Source organism: Lithobates pipiens, unplaced genomic scaffold (genome assembly GCF_037356315.1).
Source record: "Lithobates pipiens isolate NorthernLeopardFrog02 unplaced genomic scaffold, aLitPip1_a1.2 Scaffold_10, whole genome shotgun sequence".
NCBI classification, from domain to species: Eukaryota; Metazoa; Chordata; class Amphibia; order Anura; family Ranidae; genus Lithobates; species Lithobates pipiens.
This window is the reverse complement of record NW_027507686.1, coordinates 63868802-63891962: the sequence shown is the minus strand read 5'-3', so window position 1 is coordinate 63891962 and position 23161 is coordinate 63868802. Positions and strand designations below refer to the sequence as shown.

Here is a 23161-nt window from a genome sequence, read left to right as displayed (position 1 = left end):
TATGAGTTCCCCGCGCTCCAAGCTGCATGCCTGGGCTTGGTCTGACTCCTCTTGGCGAGGCACCCACACCCGAATGTTTCCCCCCCCCCCTTTCTTCCCCTTCTTGTCTCTCTATCTTTTCTTCTTTTGTTCCCTATTTTTCTTCACTTTTCTTTGTAATCTCTCCCATTGCTAACGAACTCTGCTGCCCCCCGTTGGAGGGGGTGGTGGAAGAAGGGCCTGCCCTCCGGACACGACAAGGGAACGAGTTGCCTGGTTCTGGAACCAGTCTCGATACCATCCCCTAGGTATATTCCCTCCCTTTTTTTTTTTTTCTTCTTCTGTTTATTATGCGTATAATGTGCTGGCTGGCCCTTTGGTTATACATTCATGCTTTGTAGCCCCTGCGAGGGCGCACAAGGAGCAGATTGTAGTCTCTTGTTTATTTCTGTTTGTTAAACTTTTCAATAAAAAAAAAATATTGAAACAGAAAAAAGAAAGAAAAGGTAAATAGTTTGATACGCATTTCACTACTCCTACATAACAGAGAGCAGCCTGAAAGGTTTTAGTATGCTGACTGGTGTAAATGATTAGTCTAGAAAAAAACAGCCTGTTAAGAATAACAGGAAGGGTGGAGAGGCAGTTTTTCTATAACTTGGAATGCTGCAGGACCTGCCGGTGACATTTGTATATAAGAAACTCTAAAAATATTGTTTTATTTTCCTAAAAGCAAACCTTAAATGTCACCTTTAACCACTTAAGGATCGAACCTCTTTCTGAGATTTGTTGTTTACAAGTTAAAAACTGTTTTTTTTTTGCCAGAAAATTACTTAGAACCCCCAAACATTATACTTTTTTTTTCTACCTCCCTAGAGAATAAAATGGTGGCCGTTGCAATACTTTCTGTCACACTGTATTTGTGCAGCGGCCTTACAAGCGCACTTTTTTGGGGAAAAACATACTTTTTTTAATTAAAAAATAAGACAGTAAAGTTTGCCCAATTTTTTTTGATATTGTGAAAGATAATGTTACGCCAAATAAATTGTTTCAAATTACTTTTTATTTCATTTTTAAGACACACATCATATTAACATTTATGGTTCAGAGCCCTATGTCCGATACGTATAACGATGACAAACAGGGTTAACATAACTCACCACTTGACATAGACCTGAAGGTGTGCCCTGGTCTAACGTACGGTATACCAAAATAAGGGGGCATACCCTAGATAAGAAATGAGGATTAAATGAAATGAACATGAAATGAAGTGAAATGAGTACTCTGTGAGGAGTATGATGCCTTGAGAAATGCCCTAAAAAGGGGATGGGAGGGTGGGTATTGCACACAGGAACCGACAAGGAACACAGCAGAATGAGCTGATTAAATACCCCTCCGGGCTCCTCCCAAATTCCGGCCACCGTGCTGGCTGATAAGGAACACAGCTGAACGGGCTGATCAATTACTCCTCCGGGCTCCTCCCATAAATACAGGCCACCATACTGGCCTTTCAACTTATCCAATATTCAGCATTCAAAAACACTTCCTTTATATAACCATATAAAAATCTTAATTTTTCGCAATCCCATTCATAAAAACAAAAAAAATTCTCTACCCCACTCACCCCTCCCCACTTCCTTCCGTAGGACCGTCCTCTCCTCTCCACTTACAGATAATCCCTCATCCTCCTTGAAGACCGAAATTCCTCCAATTTTTGCCATAACCTTGATATTTGATTATTTCTATAACCTTCTTCTCTTATCTGTTTTTCCATATGATATATTTCGTTCATTTCACATATCCAATCCGTCACAGTTGGACTATTTGATTCTCTCCATTTACATGCTATTACTACCCTAGCTGCCGTAGTCATTTGGTGTAATAGTTGTACCTCCCTTTGCTTTACTGACTTTGGTGTAAGGGAAAATAATGCAATGTTTATATTTGAGTTTAATTCTATTCCTTTCTGATATATTTCCATTATCCTATTCCAAAATGCTCTTACCTTACAGCAACTATACCATATATGTTCTAAAGTCCCTCTTTCTACCTTACATCTCTAGCATTTTTCCGTATTCCCTTTATTTATCGCATTCATTACTACTGGACTCCTATACCATCTTATTGCGATCTTATAATTATTTTCCTGATATTTAGTTGCTGTTGATAATTTATATATTTTCCCAAAGATTTTTTCCCATTCTTCCTCCGTTAATGAGTTCCCTATTTCTTCCTCTCATTTTTTTATTCCTGTTATTTCCTTAATATTTCCAGAGGGAAGTAGTAAACGCCAAGTAAATTGATACCCAATATGTTATGCTTCAAAAAAGTATTGCTCTGGCTCTACTGATCGTGGCGATACATCACATGTGGGGTTTGAATACCATTTTCATATGTGGGCGCTACTCGCGTATGTGTTCGCTACTGCATGCAAGCTCATCGGGACAGGGCGCGTTTAAAAAAATGTTGTTTCTTATTTATTTTACCTTTTTAGTTTTACGCAGTTTAAAAAAAAAAAAAAAAATTGTCACTTTTATTCCTATTACAAGGAATGTAAACACCCCTTGTAATAGAAAAAAAAGCATGACAGGACCACTTAAACATGAGATCTGGGGTCAAAAAAACAGACCGCTCACTGAAGAAGAGGATATCGGGGTTATGGTAGCTAGCTGCTGCCACAACGATAATCCTCTTCAAAGTACCGACGTATAACGACGGTGGGCGGTCCGGAAGTGGTTAATATTCAGGCCCTACATTGGTCAATAACGTAACTGTAAGTGCCACACTTTACAAGAGTTAAATTCTATTTAAAACATTCATTAACATTTAATAGTTTATCAAATCACCCACCTAACAGTGCTTGGGAGGTTGCCATTTACTAACATTGCATTGTCTCCTATTAGACATTTATACCAGAATGTTTTGTAAAGTAATATATCAACATGTACATAGTTACATAGTTAGTAAGGTTGAATAAAGACATTGTATGCATTAAGGTGAAAAAAAATCTGACAATGCCGCCCCCCTATCCCCCCGTTTTACTTACCTGACCCCCTCGAAAGTCCCACGCTTGCCCCAACATCCTCTTCGCCGCTCAACCTGGCCCTTGATTGGCTAGAGTGGATGGATTGAAAGCAGCACAGCCATTGGCTCATGATGCTGTCAATCACATCCAATGACGCGGCGCGTCAGGGGCGGGGTCGAGTGATACAGCGAGTGGCTACGGCCGCCGGCTGTATCACTGGAGCGTGCCCGCAAGCACTCCACACCATGTGAGGGAGCTTGCATGAAGTTGTGGAGTCCTTACGGGGTGGAGCCGAGACAGCCGCCGAGGAACCCCAGAAGAGCAGTTTCAGGGTCACTCTATGCAAAACGAGCTGCACAGTGGAGGTAAGTATAACATGTTTGTTATTTAAAAAAAAAAATGCCTTTAGTGATACTTTAATGTAAACAAGCCCTTACGGATAAATTACTATGTTTGTTTGCTTTTTCCAAACCCTTTTAGATGAGTCTGCGCCTGTTTCCTGGTCCTTCCCACACAAAATATATTTCACCCGTGACTCCTAGTATAACCACTTCAATACAGGGCACTTAATCACCTTCCTGCCCAGACCAATTTTGAACTTTCAGCGCTGTCGCACTTTGAATGACAATTGCGCGGTCATGCTACACTATACCCAAATGAAATTTTTATCATTTTTTTTCCCACAAATAGAGCTTTCTTTTGGTGGTTTTTGATCACCTCTACGGTTTTTATTTTTTGTGCTACAAATAAAAAAATACCGAAAATTTTGAAAAAAAAATGTTTTTTTTTGTTTCAGTTTCAAAACTTTGTAAATAAAAACGTTTTCTCCTTCACTGATGGGCACTGATGGGGCTACACTGATGGGCACTGATAAGGCGGCACTGATGGGCACCAATGTGGCACCAATGAAGTGGCACTGATGAGGTAGCATTGATGGACACTGATATGTGGCACTGATAGGCGGCACTGATAGGCGGCACTGATGGGCGACACAGATGGGCGACACGGACGGACACTGATAGGTGGCACAAATTGGCACTGATAGCTGGCACGGATTGGCATGGATGGGTGGCACAGATGGGCGGCACAGATGGGCATGGATAGGCGGCACAGATGGGCATGGATAGGCGGAAAGATGGGCATGGGTGGGCACTGATAGGCGGCACAGGTGGGCACTGATAGGCGGCACAGGTGGGCACTCATAGGCGGCACAGGTGGGCACTCATAGGCGGCACAGGTGGGCACTCATAGGCGGCACAGGTGGGCACTCATAGGCGGCATTGGTGTTATACTGTAGTAATGGATGCCAGTCAGTGCCAAACAATAATGCATGCCAATCAGTGATGCCCATTGTGGGCACTGATTGGCATCCATTATGGGCACTGATTGGCACCCATTGTGCTGACTGGCATGCCTGGTGGTCTAGGGAGGATTACCTTTTCCCTGGTGGTCTGGTGGCGTCCCTGGTGGCCCAGTGTGGGCATCCTCGGGGGGGCTGTGCTGATAATCGATCAGCACAGACCCCCCTGTCAGAGGAGCAGCCGATCGGCTCTCCTCTACTCACGTCTGACAGACGCGAGTGAGGGAAAGCCGATCACCGGCTCTTCCCATTTACACTGTGATCAGCCGTGATTTGACACGGCTGATCACGTGGCATAGAGTCTCCGTCGGAGACTCTTTACCGAGATCGTAGTTGCCGGGTGTCAGACTGACACCCTGCAACAACGATCGCCGCGATGCGCGCCCCCGGGGGCGCGCAGCGGCTCATAATCCTGATTACGTCATATGAAGTCCGGTCAGGATTATGCAACCACTTTGCAGCCGTCAATTGCCTATAGGGCAGGCGGCAAGTGGTTAAAAAGGATCTGAGAAGGCTTACTGGTTGGTCCAAAAATTTGTATGTATACTACTTTAAAAAGTAGACCCAGAATAAACAAATTTAACTTGTGTTCTCTGTCAGCGCTCAGAATTAAAATGGTAAATTATAGCAAAAACCATAATACCTATAAATACCTATTTATTTTCTAAGTTCTTTCCACTTAAGTGAAATCAAAAGTATTCTATTTTTTCAATTTGCATGTGCTAACCTAAAATCAACACAGTTAAATGTCAATAAAATAATGTAAAAAGAGCCGTTGTTGGAGATCTTACCTGCTCAGCTGCTTAGTCTCTAGCAATGAGCACATCAAAGACGTTGTGTATTATATTCTTATTGTTTTTTGCTTTCATTTTCCATTCTTCGTTTCCAGGAAGTCACAATCCACATCTACATTCTAAAGTCAAATCATGGTTGACAACGTTCCGCAGCATTTTTTACTGACAAAAAATTGAAAATTTACTGGCGGAGCACAGATTTTTTTTTTTTTATCAATAACAATTTTATTTAGTATTATTCCAGATACATTTCAAATGCAGTGCTCATACATTTACACATTAAGTACTTACTTTCTTGGTGTACACAGCTGCTATATATCCTAAATGCTGAATTACTCTCTATCTGGAAAACAAGATCCAAATATCTGGAAAACAAGATCCAAAATGCTAATATCCGGTTATCCATTTTCCATCTCAAGTAGTTAATAACCAAACCTTTTAACTTGTAACATTTGTAGGAGTATAAGGACTCCCATTAGTGGGAAAAAAGAAAAAAGTAGAATAGAGAAAGGGGGGGGCAGGGAATAGGGTGGGTCAACGTCAGCTTGTGCCACTGTCCGGGTCTCTTTGTTCCTCCCGGAGGCGCCACAACTCCCAGATCACATTATGAGCATCCAGACGGTCTTGAATCCTCGCCGTCATTTTCTCCATTAATTCTATATCCTTTATTCTAGTGTATAGAGCTCCTTCAGTCGGGGAGGAGCTGCGCTTCCAATTCAGCGCCACCAGACAGCGTGCCGCTGTGAAGACATGTCTAAATAGTTTCCTCTGAGGGGCTGATGTTTTCAATGGGGACAGTCCTAGCAGGAAAAACTTAGGAGTACTGGGGACTGCCCTTTCAAGGAGACGTGCCAAGAGCTGCTGGACTATCGTCCAAAAAGGGACTATCCGTGGGTATTCCCAGTAGATATGGAACAGTGTTCCCTTGGCTCCTAAGCATCGCCAGCAGCGGTCTGAGCTAGCTGGATAGATGGCATGAAGCACATCTGGGGTCGTGTACCAGAAGTATAGGATTTTGTAGGTGTTTTCTTTAGGGCTGTTACTGATTAAAATTTTCTTGTTCGATTAATCGATATTTGTTTTAATTGATCGACTAATTTCAATTAATTATAATGTACATACAGATCCAACTACTTTTAGCTGATCTCCTTGCATTGCAACTCTGCATTAGTCAGTGGTAAATGTGGTATACACTATATACAATCACCTGACACTAGTTAGTTTCCACAATCCATGACTTAAATTCACAGTTCACACAAATATGTTTTAAATTCAAACTGTAGCACTGACATAAGTAAATTTTTTTTTCCACAGTAGCGTGACAATCCCTCCGCCTCCGGTCTAACTAATCACTCTCACCTTATGGCATGGACCCCTGTGCAAACAGGTGGTCATGCAAGCGGGTATCAAAAGGGTTAACACGGACCATAAACTTCTCTCACGTCTCCTTAGATCTCAGCAAGGACGCCAGGTAATGGGTAGAAAGAAAAGATCTAAGTGCTCACCACTTAAGTATAAGATTTAATTTTTGTGTTCAAACACAAACTACTCACATAAAGATGATAAAAACACAACATGTAAAGCCGACAATCGTGTTAGTTCCGTAGGGCAGCAGCGGATGACGTCATGCGTAGCTCCTCTCTCGTACACATTACGTTCAATCAAAACGTGTACGTCACAGGTCTCCTCCCCCTTCCCTTCATTAGCAGATGGAGGCACTTGGGGAAGGGGGGAGGAGTCCGGTGATGTCACCGGATGTCTGGGGGAACTCCCTGAAGACCCAGAAGCCAGCGGAGAGGTGAGTATTTTGATCGATCAAAAAAAATTAACGATTAATCGAGGAATTAATCTTTGATTTTCACAGCCCTAGTTTTCTTTATATAATGTGCAAATCGAGCTCTTGGCCACCTGAGTCCATATAATCCTCCATTGATCCATGGGTATCTCCTCACCCAGAGCCTTTTCCCATTTAAGCATGTAAGCATGCTTGCCCATCAATGTAACAGATCTTTTGTTAAGAATTTTATAAATGTCAGAGATCAGGCCTCTTTGGGCGGATCCTGCTAGGACAAGATTTTCAAATGGAGTAGGTGGGGAGAATTGCAGGTTCCGGTGCAAATGTCAAGGCGTAGTGGCGGATTTGGAGATACCCATAGAATGCTTGCTTCGGCAAATCAAATTTGGCCTGCAGTTCTAGGAAGGATTTCAGTTTATATGTGCAGGGATCCACCAAACTTCCATAGTAGAATAGGTCTCTGGTGGTGCAGGGAGAAGATAGTTTCCATAGTTTCCTGAGCTGCGCCATTGGGCCAAGCAGCCGTGAGGAGTCTACCTCTGCACCTGCACTCCATAGTAAACTATTTGGGTGTATGGGGGCCAGCCATAGTTTCTCTATTTCTGTCCATTTATTATAGGACCGAAGCGTGAACCAGGAGGTGATCGCCTTCAGTTGTGCCGCCTGATGGTATTTAATAAGGTTGGGGAACGCTAGTCCTCCATCAGTCCGAGCTGCCTGCAGTACCGAGCGTGGGATTCTTTGACCCTTATAATTCCAGGTAAACTGTAAGAGCTCTGCCTGTAAGAGCTTTAATTGGCCATAGGGGACAGGGACGGGTAGGGTTTGGAAAAGATATAGTAATTTTTGGGAGGATTGTCATCTTCACCGATGCTATCTGCCCTAGTAAAGAGATGTGGTGTTTTTTCTACTGTTGTAGGAGACCTGTAATAGTGTGGGAAAGGGGAGGGTAGTTTTCCTGAAAGAGGGTAGAGTATTGCAGTAAGTTTGATCCCCAGATATTTTAAAGCCGCGGTTTTCCAGCTGTAGGGGAAGTTAGCTTTCAAGTGTTCTACCTCTTCCTCTGGTGTGTTTATAGGGAGGGCTTCTGATTTAGATGCGTTTATTTTATACCCTGATAAGGCTCCGTAGCATTCTAATTCCGCATGGAGAACCGGCAAAGAGGTCCTAGGTTGGGTCAACGTGAGAATTATATCGTCCGCAAATAGGGAGATTTTAAATTCCGTATCTCGGACCATCATACCCTTAATGTCCGAGGTCCATCGGATAGTGGCTGCTAGGGGTTCAATACACAGGGCAAAAAGTAGGGGCGAAAGAGGGCACCCCTGTCTGGTGCCATTCCTCACTGGTATCGAGGCAAATACTGCGAAAGGGGTTTTCACTTGAGATGAAGGATCTAAATATAGGTGCTGGATGGCCCTGTAGAAGGGTCCCCTGAATCCTATATGGCCCAGCGTGGCAAACAGGAAGGGCCAGCCTAGGCGATCAAACGCCTTTTCCGCGTCCAAACGAAGTAACAGCGATTGCTTGCCCTCCCTGGTAGCCACCTCAACTAAGTCAATTATCTTTCTGGTGTTGTCTCCCGCCTGTCGTAGGGGAACAAAACCTACCTGATCCTTATGGATCAGGGAGGACAAGATCATGTTCAGGCAGATTGAGAGCAGTTTGGTAAAAATTTTCAGGTCTGAATTGAGAAGGGCTATAGGCCTATAATTAGCGCACAGGTAAGGATCCTTTTTAGGTTTGGGAATTACCACAAGAAAGGAACTCTGCATGTCTCTAGGTATCGGGGTGTCATGCAGAAAATAATTTACACATATGAGGAAGCAAATGAGGGAGAAATTCTTTGTAGTATTCATAAGGGAATCCATCAGGGCCTGGGGCTTTATGGTTTGGGAGGGATTTAATGGTCTGCTCTATTTCTTCCGGTGTAATTAGCGCATTTAGGGAGTCCAGGTCTGTGAATTGAAGCTGGGGTAACCCACTGTCCTGTAAGTATTGCCATATACAATCGGTTAGTTCTGGCACGCGGGGGGGGGGGGGGGGGTTGCTGGGGATATCTGGATTATTGTACAGAGTTCTATAGAAGTCTGCAAAGGTATGGACTATGTCCTTTGGGTGTGAAACCAAGGAGCCTGCCCCATTTTTAATCTGGTGGGGGGTTGACGTCTGAATGTTATCCCTCAGTTTCCTGGCTAGCAAAGTGTGGGCTTTGTTACCTTTGTCGTAAAAGATCTGTTTCAGCTTAATTATCGCCTTTTGGACATGGCCCAGGGTCAAGTCGCCTAGCGTAGCCCTGAGGGACGTGATTTTTTTTGAGAGATTTAGGGTAGGTTTGTGTTGCAGTTGTCTTTCGTGGGCTTTAAGCTCCCTTTCTGTGTGCACTTTTAGTTTGTGTGCATCTTTTTTCAAGGCCGAGGAGAGGGCCAGACATTTGCCCCTCAGCCTTGTAGGCTTCCCACAGATTGAGGGTGGAGACCTCCTCTGTATTGTTTTCTGCCAGGTAGTTTTTTAGTGTAGTGGTTAGCTCTGTTCTTGCTGGGGGATGCTGGAGCAGGAACGTGTTCAGACGCCAATTATAGGGCCTGCGGGTATGGATGCCTAAGTCTAGAGTTATCATCACTGGGGCGTGATCCGACCACGAAATCAGCAAAATTCACGCAGTTCGGGTCAAGTTCAGGGTGGTGTTATCAACAAAGATATAGTCTATACGGAAGTGCGTTCAATGGGGGGGCTGAGAAAAAGGTGTATTGTCGGTCGCCAGGGTTTAGTGCTCTCCACGCATCAAAGAGGGGGTATCTCCTGGTTAACTGGCGAAACATCTTTGAGTCTCTCAGTGCTCGAGTCATGGGTGTCCTAGAGACCACCCCCTGGCGATCCGAGGTCATTGAGTGAATCAGGTTAAAGTCCCTGCCCAGCACCAGCATCCCATGTGGCCTTCTGTACAATGGGTGATGGGTGGTCTGCCTAACGTTTGGGACATAAACAGTGCAAAACATACTGAGGGGGGGCGGGGTGGCAATCAGGTCCCACTCCTGAAGTTGGGGGGCCCTAAGTTCCAGGGTGTTGCAAAAAGGTGTTAAGTCCTCCGGGTATCTCAGAATTGCTGTCTTGCCTTGGTGTTTGGCAGTGAGGCTAAAAGGAAACCCCCAGCGGTAGGGAATATTTTCTTCCTGCTGAGTATGCAGTAGGGGTTGGAGAAGCCTACGCTTTTGCAAAGTGATCCAGGACAAGTCCAGGTACAGCTGTATTTGGTGATCCCCGAGCTTTACTGTGCGGGCGAGTCGGGCTTGTCTCATAATGTCCTCCTTCAGGGGAAACGACGTAAGCCTGCAGATAATATCCTGGGACTTGGTGTTAGCCCCCTTTGGTTTCAAGGCCCGATGAGCTCTGTCCATCTCAATGGTATTCGTGGGGGGTTCCCCCAGCAAATCATTAAAAATGGATTGTAATGTGGATTGGACATCTTCGGGGCCTTCTGCTTCTGGGACCCCCCCGTACACGAATGTTGTTTCTGCGTCCCCTGTTGTTCAGGTCCTCAACGTGGCACTGCAGTACGGGAAGCTGCTGGCTGATATTGTTGTGTTCGGGGGTGGTGCAGTACGCAGTAGCTGAGGATAAACTGCAGAGCCCTGGGTGTACTGTGAGGGCCTCTGTGGGAGTCCCAAGATGGCTGCCGAGGAGCCTGCTGGAAAGGCCTCTGGATCTTGTGCTGGCCCATAAAATGGATTCACTGTTCCCGGGTCCTGGGATAGCCCCCTCTATTTAAAGCTGCAAATGTGGGCTCTGGGGGTCCCGATGTCGGTCTGGGGACTGGTGCGGGTGCGAACAGCAGTCTACTAAGCCCTGGGTGTACAGAGGTGGCCTCTGTGGGAGTCCCAAGATGGCCGCCAAGAGTGCTGGTAGCAAGGCCTCAGGCTGAATTAGGGGCTCCTTAAATTCACTCACCGATCCCAGATCCTGGGATGGCTCCTCTCCTGCACAGTGGCATGCCTGTGGGCTTTGGAGGTCCCGATGGCTGTCCGGAGCCTGGATGGAACCTGGATTGTGTTCTAGGGCCTCGCCTGTGTCGCCGGCCGGCGCCATCTTGGCCGCTCTGCCCAACGGATTGTCCGTGTGATTAAAGTAATCCCTCAGGTCTGAGGATGTGCCCGGAGGGTGTTGTGCGGTGCCCCTATGCCTCGATGAGCGGGTCGTCCTGGAGCCACCCATTAAAACGCTGAGGATATGTCGCTAGTTGTGCGTGGAGCTGAGGGCTGAGAGAGAGCTCCGGTCTATGGCTCCATGCAGATCGGGTTCCGGCCTCGCCCCCGGAGCACAGTTTTTTTACTGGCAACCTGAGAAATTACAGAACTCCTATTAAAAACTAACACAGTATAAACATGATGTGGAAACACTGACAATACAAAGCAAATTATCAAAGTAATTTGCTTGATTTACACTTAAGTCAATACTGCATGAAAATATCAGCCCCTGCTATTTACTGGCGGTACAGTCAGTAAATTTACTGGCGGTTGGCAACCCCAGTAAGCAGCTGGATATATAATCCACAAAGTAATTTTGCAGAGTACAGAAACTTTTTTGGGAATCAATGGCACCTATTCAGAGGGTACCATTGCTGCCAATTGCCACCAATTTGGCATGTGACTTGACATGTCAAATCGTATGCCAAATCACATAAATGTGAATCAGGGCTTAAGCCTCAAATATTTATAATACTGCAGTTAACCAATTCTTAAATGTTTTCTTTTTTTAGTTTTTTAGTTTTTTTTTTTATATATTTTCTTGGTTATCTGTCTAGTAACACACATTCTATTTAATGCCGGGTACACACAGGTCGAATATTGTCTGAAATCAGCTGGTACACTGGCCATGTGTACAGATGCCTGTCAGACAGAAGTCGGTCCTGTGACCGGCTTCTATCAAACAAGCTTGCTGGAAAACCAGCAGCCAACCGGCATCTGATCAGCATGCGCAGCCAATGGCTAAATTTGGATAATAAGCCCCCACCCATATCATGTCTGGGAGGCCAACAAGGAGAGGCAGACATTCCCATGCCACTCTGAGGGGGCCAGCAGCACCTGTGTCCACAGGCAAAGGTGGACGTGGTCCGTACTCAGGCAGGACACGTTTTCCTCTGCTTATTGATGTTACCCATGCTATCCAGCCACAGCATGCAGAGGAGGTGATGGACTGGCTTACTAAACCATCCCCATCCTCCTCATCCTCTATGACCCAAGGTGAGACTAGTGTGCAGTCCACCGCAGCTGCCAGAGCGGCTTATTCTGCCTCCTTGTTCACAGTAAGCTGAGGTGACGCTTAAGGAAGATACTGAGTGCTACAGTGAAAGAGCTCAGGGGTTCCAGTGGCTAGAGGATCTGAAGTCTAGTGAGAGAGACTGGGAGCTCCTTGAGTGAAGACCTACAGTGAGTGAATGTGGGGTAAAGAGAACTGTTCTTGTTGCAGATAGTTGAATACCTTTACCATGAGTAACAGCTACAAGATTGTTGCCATAGGAGACAGCAGTCCTACCTATACAGATGTGGTGTCCAGCTGGAGGCCTTCACCTGTATAGCTGTATACCTATAGAAGTCTCGGAGTCTGCCAATAACATTGCATCTATCTAAGGGTGTCCTGGCCCTAATCCTCTCTCCCACAGTTATGTTTAAGAGACAATAAATCTCTTTGCATTGAAAAAGCGTCTGGCGCCCACCTGTTCATCTTGCATTACACCCACCATGCCTTGTAACCCACTCTACACTGAAGGATGTCAGCTGTCCTTAAATCTGGAGGTCACTATTGGGCTTCAGGGGCCCCGGGACTTTGCTACATAAGAAAAATAAACAGATTTTATTTTCAAGAGTACCTCTATAGGGTTACAGTGTGAAGGCACCACCAACACCAAAGCCCAATTTTTCCGCACTTGTTAATTCTATCCAAAGTCTGCGAAAGAGTCACCAGACTTTGTCTAAAAAAAATCTTAATCTTAGCCTGAGTGTACTATAAATTGGCGTCTTCACATAAGGTTTGCTCACTGTGGTGCAAAAATGTGTTATTTCGATCCAAAGTCTGCCAGACACCAGAATTTATCCAAAAAATCTCTAATCTTGTGCGGAGTGCTCTACATTGTGGCCTCATCATACAGACTAGCTTCCCAAGCCATTGTATAAAAAAAAAGAAAGCTTGGAGAGAAAATCTATTTAAATGTCTTTTTTTTTCTTTATATATGTCAGTTTTGCTGCAGGAGGTTCTATACATGGTACAGATGCGCCACTTTACAGGCATTCATATTTCCTTTTTATTGTTTCACTTTAAGCATCATTAAAATCACTGCTTCTTTAACCACTTGACCACTGGGCACTTAAAGAGGAAGTAAACCCTGATGAGTTTACTTCCTCTTTGATTCCCTGCAAAGGTAAAGCATAATGGACTACTATGCATCTCATAGTAGTCCATTATGTGTCACTTACCTGACACAGGAGCCAGCGAATTCACCGCTGCCCCCTGTAGTCCGGAGCATACATCTTCTCTGTGGGTCTCGCTGCTCCGCTGCTGTCATTCGACGAAGCTGCAATGACGTCACTCCCGCGCACGGGAGCGGCCACTCGCGGCATATCGCTGTTGACAGCGGCACGCTCAGTGTGCCTGCACGCATGCGCTGTAGACAGCGGTGCCTGTGTTTTGGCAAATATCTCCTAAACCGTGTTAATCTAGGCTTACCTGTAGGTCAAAGTGGTTTGTATGGGTTTACAACCACTTTAAACCCCCTTAATAAACAGACCAATTTTCAGCTTTCATTAAATTTAGCAAATTTAGTAATTTTTCTTGATAAATTTTGGCCAAAATTTATACTGCTACATATCTTTAGTAAAAATAAGTACACAAGCTATGGTGCCAGTATCTGAAAATTGATCACACCTGAAGTACTGACGGTCTAATTTTGTGAGACCCTAACATGCCAGAAAAGTACAAATGCCCCCCAAATTACCCTTTTTGGAAAGAAGACATTCCAAGGTATTTAGAAAGAGGCGTGGTGAGTTTTTTGAAGTTGTTATTTTTTCCCACAATTCTTTGCAAAATCCAGATTTTTTTTTCACAAAATTGTCATATTAGCTCACACACAGCATATGCATACCACAAATTACACCCCAAAACACATTCTGCTATTACTCCCCAGTATGGCGATACCACATGTGTGAGACTTTTAGGCCCCTTTCACACATGCGGATGGTATGTCCGTATTTCATCCATCCGTTTGCGGATGAAATACGGGCATACATTCATCCCTATGGGATAGCGGGTGTCTGCGGATGAGCATCCGCAGACACCCGATATCGTCCGCCTCCGCTACTGTCCGATTCTGCAGACGGAGGAAAATCCTATTTTTCTATCCGTCTGCAGAGCGGATCGGATGAACACGGACAGACGGTCCGTGCGCATCCGATCCCCATAGAGGAGAGCGGAGAGCTGACAGGGCGGTCCCTGCACAGTGTGCGGAGACCGCCCTGTCCACAGCCAGCTCAGCGGGGACAACGGAGCGATCCCCGCTGAGCGATCGGATCTTCACGGGGCGGATCATTACTGATCCGCCCCGTGTGAAAGAGGCCTTACACAGTGTGGCCACATACAGAGGCCCAACATGCAGGGAGCACCTTTAGGTATTCTGGAGCACCCAGGCCAATTCTGACATTTCTCTCCTACATGTAAAAACCATCATTTATTTGCTATAAAATTACATAGAACCCCAAAACATTATATATGTTTTTTTTTAGCAGAGTCCCTAGGGAATACAATGGCTGTCATTGCAACTTTTTATCTCGCAGGGTACTTGCGCAGCAATTTTTGGAACGCTTTGTTTTGGGAAAAAAAAAAGGTTTTGTGCTTTACAAAAAGACAAAACAGTAAAGTTAGCCCAATGTTTTTACATAGTATGAAAGATGATGTTACGCAGAGTAAATAGATACCTAACATGTCACCCTTCAAAATTGCATATACTCGTGGAATGGCGCCAAACTATTCTACTTAAGAATCCCCATAGGCGACGCTTTAAATTTTTTTACTGGTTACATGTTTTGAGTTACACAGGAGGTTTAGAGGCACACTTATTGTTCTCGCTCTAACGTTTGCAGCGATACCTCACATGTATGTATTGAACACTGTTTTCATATGTGGGCGGGACTTACGTATGCGTTTGCTTCTGTATCCGAGCACACAGGGACAGGGATGCTTTAAAAATAAAAAAAATGTATTGTTCATTTTACTTTATTTATTTTAGTTTGACACTTTTTTCCCAAAAAATATTTTTTTTGATCACTTTTATTCCTATTACAAGAAATGTAAACATCCCTTGTAATAGGAATATGGCATGACAGGTCCTCTTTACAGTGAGATGTGGGGTCAATAAGACCCCACATCTCACCTCTAGGCTATCCTACTGGAAAGCATGAAATAAAAAAATAAAAAAAATTATCCTGGCTTTGATTGTAGCGGTGAGTCAGTAGAAGCACCGAAGCACCGTAAGAACGATCAAGAATCGGAACAGCCATTATGATTTTTCTTCACAAGTGTCACAGAGCAGCGCTGTGGGCACTACAGATCCAGCCCACAGCGCTGCTGCCACCGATCTCTCCCCCTCTCCTCTCACACTGTACCGATCAGTACACAGAGAGGAGAGAGGAATCAGCATCACGATATGATGCTGGTTTGTTTACAAGTGTGGTAGTACGGAATCTCCAATCCTGGGACCGGGTTTTGGGACCAGCCAGCAGTCTGGCTGGATGATTGCACAGGTGGGTCTTGGGCTTAAAACAAAGCCAACACCATGGTTCTGGGCTCCACCCTCCCGAGGAGTTCAGGCGAGTAAGGGAGAAGAAGTGTGCATGTCTGCACAGGTCGGTCTGTCAGAGCAGACAGAGGGTCCAAGCTTGTGGGCTGAAAAAGAAGCTAGTAAAGAGTGCTGAGGTACTGGGTGTACAGGAAATCTGTTAAAGAGCCAAGAGGGCTGCAGCAGAAGTCTGAGCAGCATTGCTGCTAAAGAGAGCCAGGTGGCTTGGTATTTTTGGTTCTACGTACATTATTGCTGTGGAAAGCTGAAACCCCTGTGTGGGCAACTATTTTGTTATCGGACTTTTCTTTCTTTAATAAAAGTGGGCCTACAAGCCCTTAAAACGGCATATCTGGCATGGACTCAGCTCACTGGTAAGCTCTACCTTTAAGCTAAAATAACCCCCAAATATTACAAGTGGTGTTCGAATGCGGGCAGAAGACGGTGGAATCCGGGTCCTTGCCCTACAGTAAGTTCAAGTCAGGAACTGTTGGCTGTGTGTGGAAGTGCAGCCAGGCAAAAGGCATTGCGTGTTGCAGGTGGTGTACCTGTGAATGAAAAGTCAAATATTTTTTTTTTCTTGCTATGAACTGTGTTTGTGTGCATGAGACAGCACAATCAGTGTGTGCAATGTGCAGGTGAGGAAAGCTTGCATGAAGAGAAAAGCAACTTGCTTTAAAAGAGACACTTTCATTTTCCTGGACTGTTTAAAGTTGTTCTGGAGTCTCTAAGTATGGGGCGGTCAAAGCTCCTAAAAGAAGCAAGGTTTGCTGAAATGAGAGACAGAGCTCTGTGGTTGGAGGGGTTGTTACCGCCCGAACGAGCCCCATACATACCTGATCAGAGTTTATCAAGGAGAAAAAGGGCTGGGGTTGTCCCTAGCAACACTGGTGCAATGAGTGCACAGGTGACTGCTGTTATGGAGAGTCCACCAGCATTTGAATCTGCAGTGGATTGGTGCAAACGGCATTTAGCAGCACTGAACCAAGCTACAGAGGAAAGGAAGCCAACCCTCAGTGCAAGGGGAAAGCCGCTGGATGTCCATAACTGGAAGAGGGCTGTTGTTGCCCCTGGCAAAGCTGATGCAGTTAAAACCGCTATTGTGAAAGATGTGAATGTGTCACAGCATGAGACGGGATCCAGCAGAGAGGAGCCCATGCTATATGCAAGGAGAGAGGCTGATCAAAGGCTGAGGATGAGAGTGGTTGCCCATAGCAACGCAAAGGAAGCCAGTCGGACTGTCTCTGTACCATGGGCTATGTCTAATAATGATCGTGGAAAGTGGCTTAAGGAGGAGCCAATTTATCATGTTGGAGAGAGCCAGCAAAGTTCTGCTGGGAGAGTGTGGTCTCCCATGGCAACCGGAGTGAAATTTATGCCTGAAAGGAGCTGCAGTAGAGGTTTGGTTCAGCGTCCCCACAAAGAGGCCTGTGCATTCCGGCCAGCTGGGAATCACCAGGAGAGAATCGCTTTGGGAAAAAATCGTCCAGTACCATGCCTGGAATGTGGCCAGCTGGGGCATGGCATGTTTTCTTGCCCTAGGTTGTGGAATACGGCTGGAGATAATGTTGCTGAGGAAAAAGTTTTGTCTGTAGGCCCAGATTCCGGTGAAAATATGTTTGCAGTCACCCCTAGCAACAAGGAGTTTCCTGTGGTGCCTGCAGGGGGTGCTAAACGGTGGGAGATGCCTGCTGTAGTTTCATCCCATGGCCACCAGGAGTTGGCCAGTAAAAGTGCAGCAGAGGACTGGTGCATAAGACGACGTACTCAAATGAAGATGGTGACCCCAACTACTGCGGTGGGTAAGACTGTCTTTAATGAAATGATGTCTGGAACTGCTGATTTCATGTATAAAAGGACTGGTTACGAGACTGTCCATGATGATGTGAGAGTGACCCCAGTTAGTGGGGCCACTGAATGTGCACTTGAGAATGACTTTTCCCTATATAGTGGGAATGCAAGGGTTAAAATCCAAATAGAACCTGTGTTGATGACTAAAAGTGTTGTGTCTAATGACTATCAGGCTCAAGTTGACCATGGGCTAGGACAGCCTACAAATGCTAAAAATGCTATAAGTGTTACTGTTAATGAAAAGTTTAATGCTGTTGGGAAAACTTTTGCTCTGAAAGAACCTGGGGTTATCAAAAATGGGCCGTTGCCTGTAGCAACTGGTGGTAAGACAGCACAGTTGTCCACAGGAATCTCCAGGGAACTTCATGTGTTGGAGTCAGAGGTTGCCCTGGACAACTGCGATGTCACTCTGGTGGGACAGAATGGAACTGTACCGTGTAATGGTAATGTTGTTAGTGCAAGCTGCTAGTACTAAAAATGTGCAGGTAAATGGTGGATTAACACAACCTGTGAAAAATGCAAAGGTGTGTGAGGCTTATGAAATGCAAGCAGAGAAAGGTGGTGAATATGGTGTATTGCAACCTGTGCTACCACAGTCTGACATGATTTACAATGACTGGTGTAATGAGTCTGCAACTAAGCCAGTCTGTTCTTATGTGTCTCCTTGGGCAGATGGATCGGTGCTGAGGAGTACCGCAGAAGGGAGCGCACATACAACAGATTGGGATGGTTGGAGCAAAAATCTTATCTCCCTGATAGATAAGGCTTTTATGCACAAAGATAAGGTGGACACGGTTTCTGCTGGGCCAGCAGGAGGGGCTGCAGAACAGCCTGTACCTGAGGGCGCGGTGGCTGCTGCAGGAGTTAACCCTGGTGAGCAGGATGAACCAAATAAGGGCACAGCAGAGACATTGTCCATGACCCACAAAACTGAGGTTGGCATGGAGTGTCAACGTGACGTCACTGGTAATGTTCTGGAGCAGTTCACTGATGCTGAGCCTGAGAAGTTGGGTATGAGTCCAGCAATTGGCAGCGCTCTGGTGGAGCACCAGGCTGTGTTTACCTCCAGCCGGGAGGAGGTTCCGTTAACCGTTGCAACTTTTCAAGCCTCAGCAAGTGAGTCTCTCTGCATCCCCAGTGTCATGAAAATCCCCAGGAAGGACTTGGGTCTGGAGTCAAGGGCCTGGTTATTAACCAAAGCATTAAAAGAGATGCTTGAACTTTGGGATGTACAGCCAATCTATACTAGTGTGTCTCCTCCACAGTCTGATGGTCTGGTATTGCGGAGTACCACTAGTTGGAGCACTGTATGGCAGGCTGTACAGAGCAAAGCAAAACAGGACAGGAATGGTTTATTCCTAAATTTGCTACTTTTGTTAAAAGTTGCCGCTACGTATGCTGCTAGATTAGATCCAGAAGAAATATTTGAGACAGACGTTGGAGAAGTTGAAAATGAGCCTAAATTGCCTGTGGTTACACCTCCTAACAGCCAGATGGGAAGCATTTCTGCTGCTATGGTCCAGTGTGGTGCTGGTCAGTTGGTGAAGGGCGTGTATACTGCACCAGTAGAAAAACCACATGAGGTGGAAGGGCCATGTGTGGACCTGAAAGCAGCAGAGATCCTGACCAGGGCTCAAACAAAGGTGGTTAAAGAGACTGGGGTCCCCAGTCCAGTGCTTGGTCTAGGTGACAAACCTAATAAGGTCCCCGGGACAGGGGAATGGGCAAGGAGCGTGGATAAAAATACAGATGGCATCAGAACGAGTCAAGTGGTAGGACAGCTGCCTGCAGAGTGGGTGAACCCAGGGGAGGTGGCGTCCTGTGAGGTTCCTGTGGGTGATGGTGGCCCTCTGGTATGTGTGCCCTCTGCAGACTCTGCCCTAGCAAATTTTGAAAAAAAAGGCATTGGTGACATGTGCAACATTGAGAGGTCTAATGTTGGTTTGAATATGTCTGTCAATGATGAACCAAATAATGTGTTAATGGTACATGATAATGTGGTGTCCAAAGGTACAGGTAAACCTGGTAATCAATTAGTGACTGCTGAGTCAGGTACCAGAAATAAGAGGTGGGTTTCCGTTCTAAACACTATAGAAATAGGCCCCCTACAGTCTCAGAACAGTACTGCTGAGAGAGTTTTGGGGAAACCTGGGAACCTGAAGCGTGGAGGCAGAAGGGTTGGTAGGAAGACCAACGGGAACCCATTAAGATTTCGGGAGAGGAAGTGCTTATGGAAATTCACTCGGAAGAAAAGTTGGGAAGGTCGCATCAAAGCTCATAGAGTGACAGTAAGGCTTAGAGGGAGACACCAAAGGAGGCATTGGGTGGAGTTCCCCGTTAGGAGAAGCGAGGTTGGACAGGAGGGTACTTCTGTAAATGGTATCTGGCACAGAGGTGCCAAAAGTAACTTGGGTGTTCCGCCCTCTGGGTCGAAACAAAGGGGGGGGGATATGTGGTAGTACGGAATCTCCAATCCTGGGACCGGGTTTTGGGACCAGCCAGCAGTCTGGCTGGATGATTGCACAGGTGGGTCTTGGGCTTAAAACAAAGCCAACACCATGGTTCTGGGCTCCACCCTCCCGAGGAGTCCAGGCGAGTAAGGGAGAAGAAGTGTGCATGTCTGCACAGGTCGGTCTGTCAGAGCAGACAGAGGGTCCAAGCTTGTGGGCTGAAAAAGAAGCTAGTAAAGAGTGCTGAGGTACTGGGTGTACAGGAAATCTGTTAAAGAGCCAAGAGGGCTGCAGCAGAAGTCTGAGCAGCATTGCTGCTAAAGAGAGCCAGGTGGCTTGGTATTTTTGGTTCTACGTACATTATTGCTGTGGAAAGCTGAAACCCCTGTGTGGGCAACTATTTTGTTATCGGACTTTTCTTTCTTTAATAAAAGTGGGCCTACAAGCCCTTAAAACGGCATATCTGGCGTGGACTCAGCTCACTGGTAAGCTTTACCTTTAAGCTAAAATAACCCCCAAATATTACAACAAGTTACATAGTTAGTAAAGTTGAATAAGGACACCAGTCCATCCAGTTCAACCTGAGTGAGTGTCTACAATTGTCCCTATCCTTGTGCATTGCACACTCACATGTACCCTCAAGGAGCCCACAATCCAAGGTCCCCATTCATATACTAGGGCCAATTTTGGACAGAAGCCAATTAACCTACCTGCATGTCTTTGGAGTGTGGGAGGAAACCGAAGTACCCGGAGGAAACCCACGCAGGCACAGAGAGAACATGCAAACTCCAGGCAGGTAGTGTCGTGGTTGGGATATGAACCAGTGACCCTTTTTACTGCTAGGTGAGAGTGCTAACCACAACACCACTGTGCTGCCCTAGTAATTTGACGGAGTGATCACGTAATAAACGGGCGCGATGAGCTGTGATCCGTTCTCGGGTGCGTGCCCCAGGGGGCTGCACGAGAGTGGAATTCTGGGAGGACGTCATAGTACGCCCTCCCAGGGTTTAAGAAACCGCCCTGTAGCCATCATTTGGCTATGGGCCAGTTATTAAGTGGTTAAAAACAATCACAAGGGGCGTAGCCTGGACACCGCAGCATATATCATCAGTGCACCGGAGTCCCTGAGCCTGAAAACGGCTCAGGACATGTCCCAACGTCGGCGGAACACAAACCAGGACCCGAGGGCTCATAAATTTAAACGGGGGCAGCTGGATTCGTACCTTTACGGGACCCGTGGCAAGGCACCTGAAAAATCCAAGATGGCGCCGGCCCGGGAAGAATGCCACTCTCGTGCAGCCCCCCTGCACCACAGACAAAGCCTGCACAGCCAGCAGCCCCCCCCCCCCCACTTTGGTACCCACGCCTGGACACCCGGTGCCCCAAACGCTCCTCCAGAGGTGGCTGTGCAGCAGACCCTCCACCCTCTCAACTTTTCCCTTTTTTTCCCCTCCCCCTTTTTCTTTTTGTACTTGCCTCCATGTTGGCCCACGACATAGGCCTCCCTTATACGGGTATTGATCCCATATGGGATAACAGGCCCAGTCCAGGAGGGTCCCCCATGTTGGGGGTGCCCCCAGGCCTCGACCTGCAGTTACTTCCGACAGTTTGTTGGTTTATTGTGATAGTTTACTTGAACACTGTGATTATTGCTGTTAATGTTTACTTCTTTCCTTCCCACCCTTTCCTTCTTCTCTGGTCTTCTTTCACTCACCTCCCTATCAGATGGAGTCCATACAGATTGCTGCAGCCCGCACTGGATCGCACCTCCAGGAACAGAATCAACCCGATAAACAGCGATGTCGTGGCAGAAGTCAAGGTAATCTCTTACAACGTGGCCTATGCTCCCCTAACAAGCGTAGTAAATTATTGTGGGAACTGAAGAAGATGAAGGCACAGATAGTTTTCCTGCAGGAGACGCATTTCACCCACCAATCAGTACCCAAACTGCCTAGTCATCTATACGATCAGTGGTATGTTGGTACATCGCCAATCAAAAAATCTAGAGGCACAGCAATTGCTGTCCATAAACACTGCCCCTTACAACATGAAGGTACCCTCATAGACCCCCTGGGAAGATATGTCTTCCTAAAGGGAACCATTGCAGGTATAAAATACACTTTTGCCAACAGCTATGCTCCCAACTCGAATCAGCTGACCATCCTAGACAAAGTACTAGACCGCCTGGCGGAATTTAGGGAGGGCTTCTTGATCCTAGGGGGCGACTTTAACATTAGCCCCGACCCCTTGCAAGACACATCATACAGACACCCCACGCATTTACAGGCCTTCCTGAGGCGCTTCCACAAATCCCTCCAGACCGCGGGTCTGGTGGATAGCTGGAAGGTCCTCCACCCTAAGGATAGGGACTATAGCTATTATTCCAAGGTTCATAACGTATACACTAGAATAGATATGTTGTATGTTGACAGGCCCACTTTGGAACTGCTGCAGGACTCGTCCATCGGCAACATTACTATATCAGACCATGCTCCAATTATTCTTACCCTCGCCCTGCTCTCAGGTACCTATAGGACCTGGACTTGGCGACTTAATGAAAATTTGTTGGACGAAAAATATTAGAAACCTTGCAACACTATTTCTTGGAAAACGCTGCTGCAGGCATTAAGGAGGGCACGGTTTGGGAATGCCACAAAGTGGTAGTAAGGGGCGAGCTGATTGCTCTGGGTACAAAACTTAAAAGGGAGCAGCAAGCAGATTTTCATAGAGTGCTTAATGCACTTCAGCAGGCAGAACTTAAACATAAACACAACTGACCCCGAGACTCTTGGGTAGCTGACGGAGCTCAGGGAACTGTTTTTGCACCTACTGGAAAGACAGGTGCAGAAGCAGCTGAGATATCTATCGCACAGATATTACGAACACGGTAATAAGTGTGGCCGCATGTTGGTGAGAGCACTGCGGAAGAAAAGGGCCCAAACACAAATACACAAACTTAGCTCTCCCTCAGGAGAATTGCTGTACAAATCCTCACAAATAGCCGCAGGGTTTCGAGACTATTACGCTTATATAACTTAGAAGCTGACATGACCTCGAGTGACAAAGGGGCCCCAAACTGAGTAAAA

At 46.1% G+C, this 23161-nt stretch overlaps 1 protein-coding gene across 1 annotated transcript in view; it reads right to left on the bottom strand.

Moving 5' to 3' along the window:
* LOC143931511 (phospholipase A and acyltransferase 2-like) overlaps window positions 1-5227 on the bottom strand; it is a 106383-nt gene extending 101156 nt beyond the window's left edge. The window contains exon 1 of the mRNA XM_077455761.1: window positions 5153-5227. The gene's annotated coding sequence lies outside the window, so the exon portion shown is untranslated. The remainder of the gene's footprint in view (window positions 1-5152) is intronic.
* Window positions 5228-23161: the final 17934 nt, after the last annotated feature.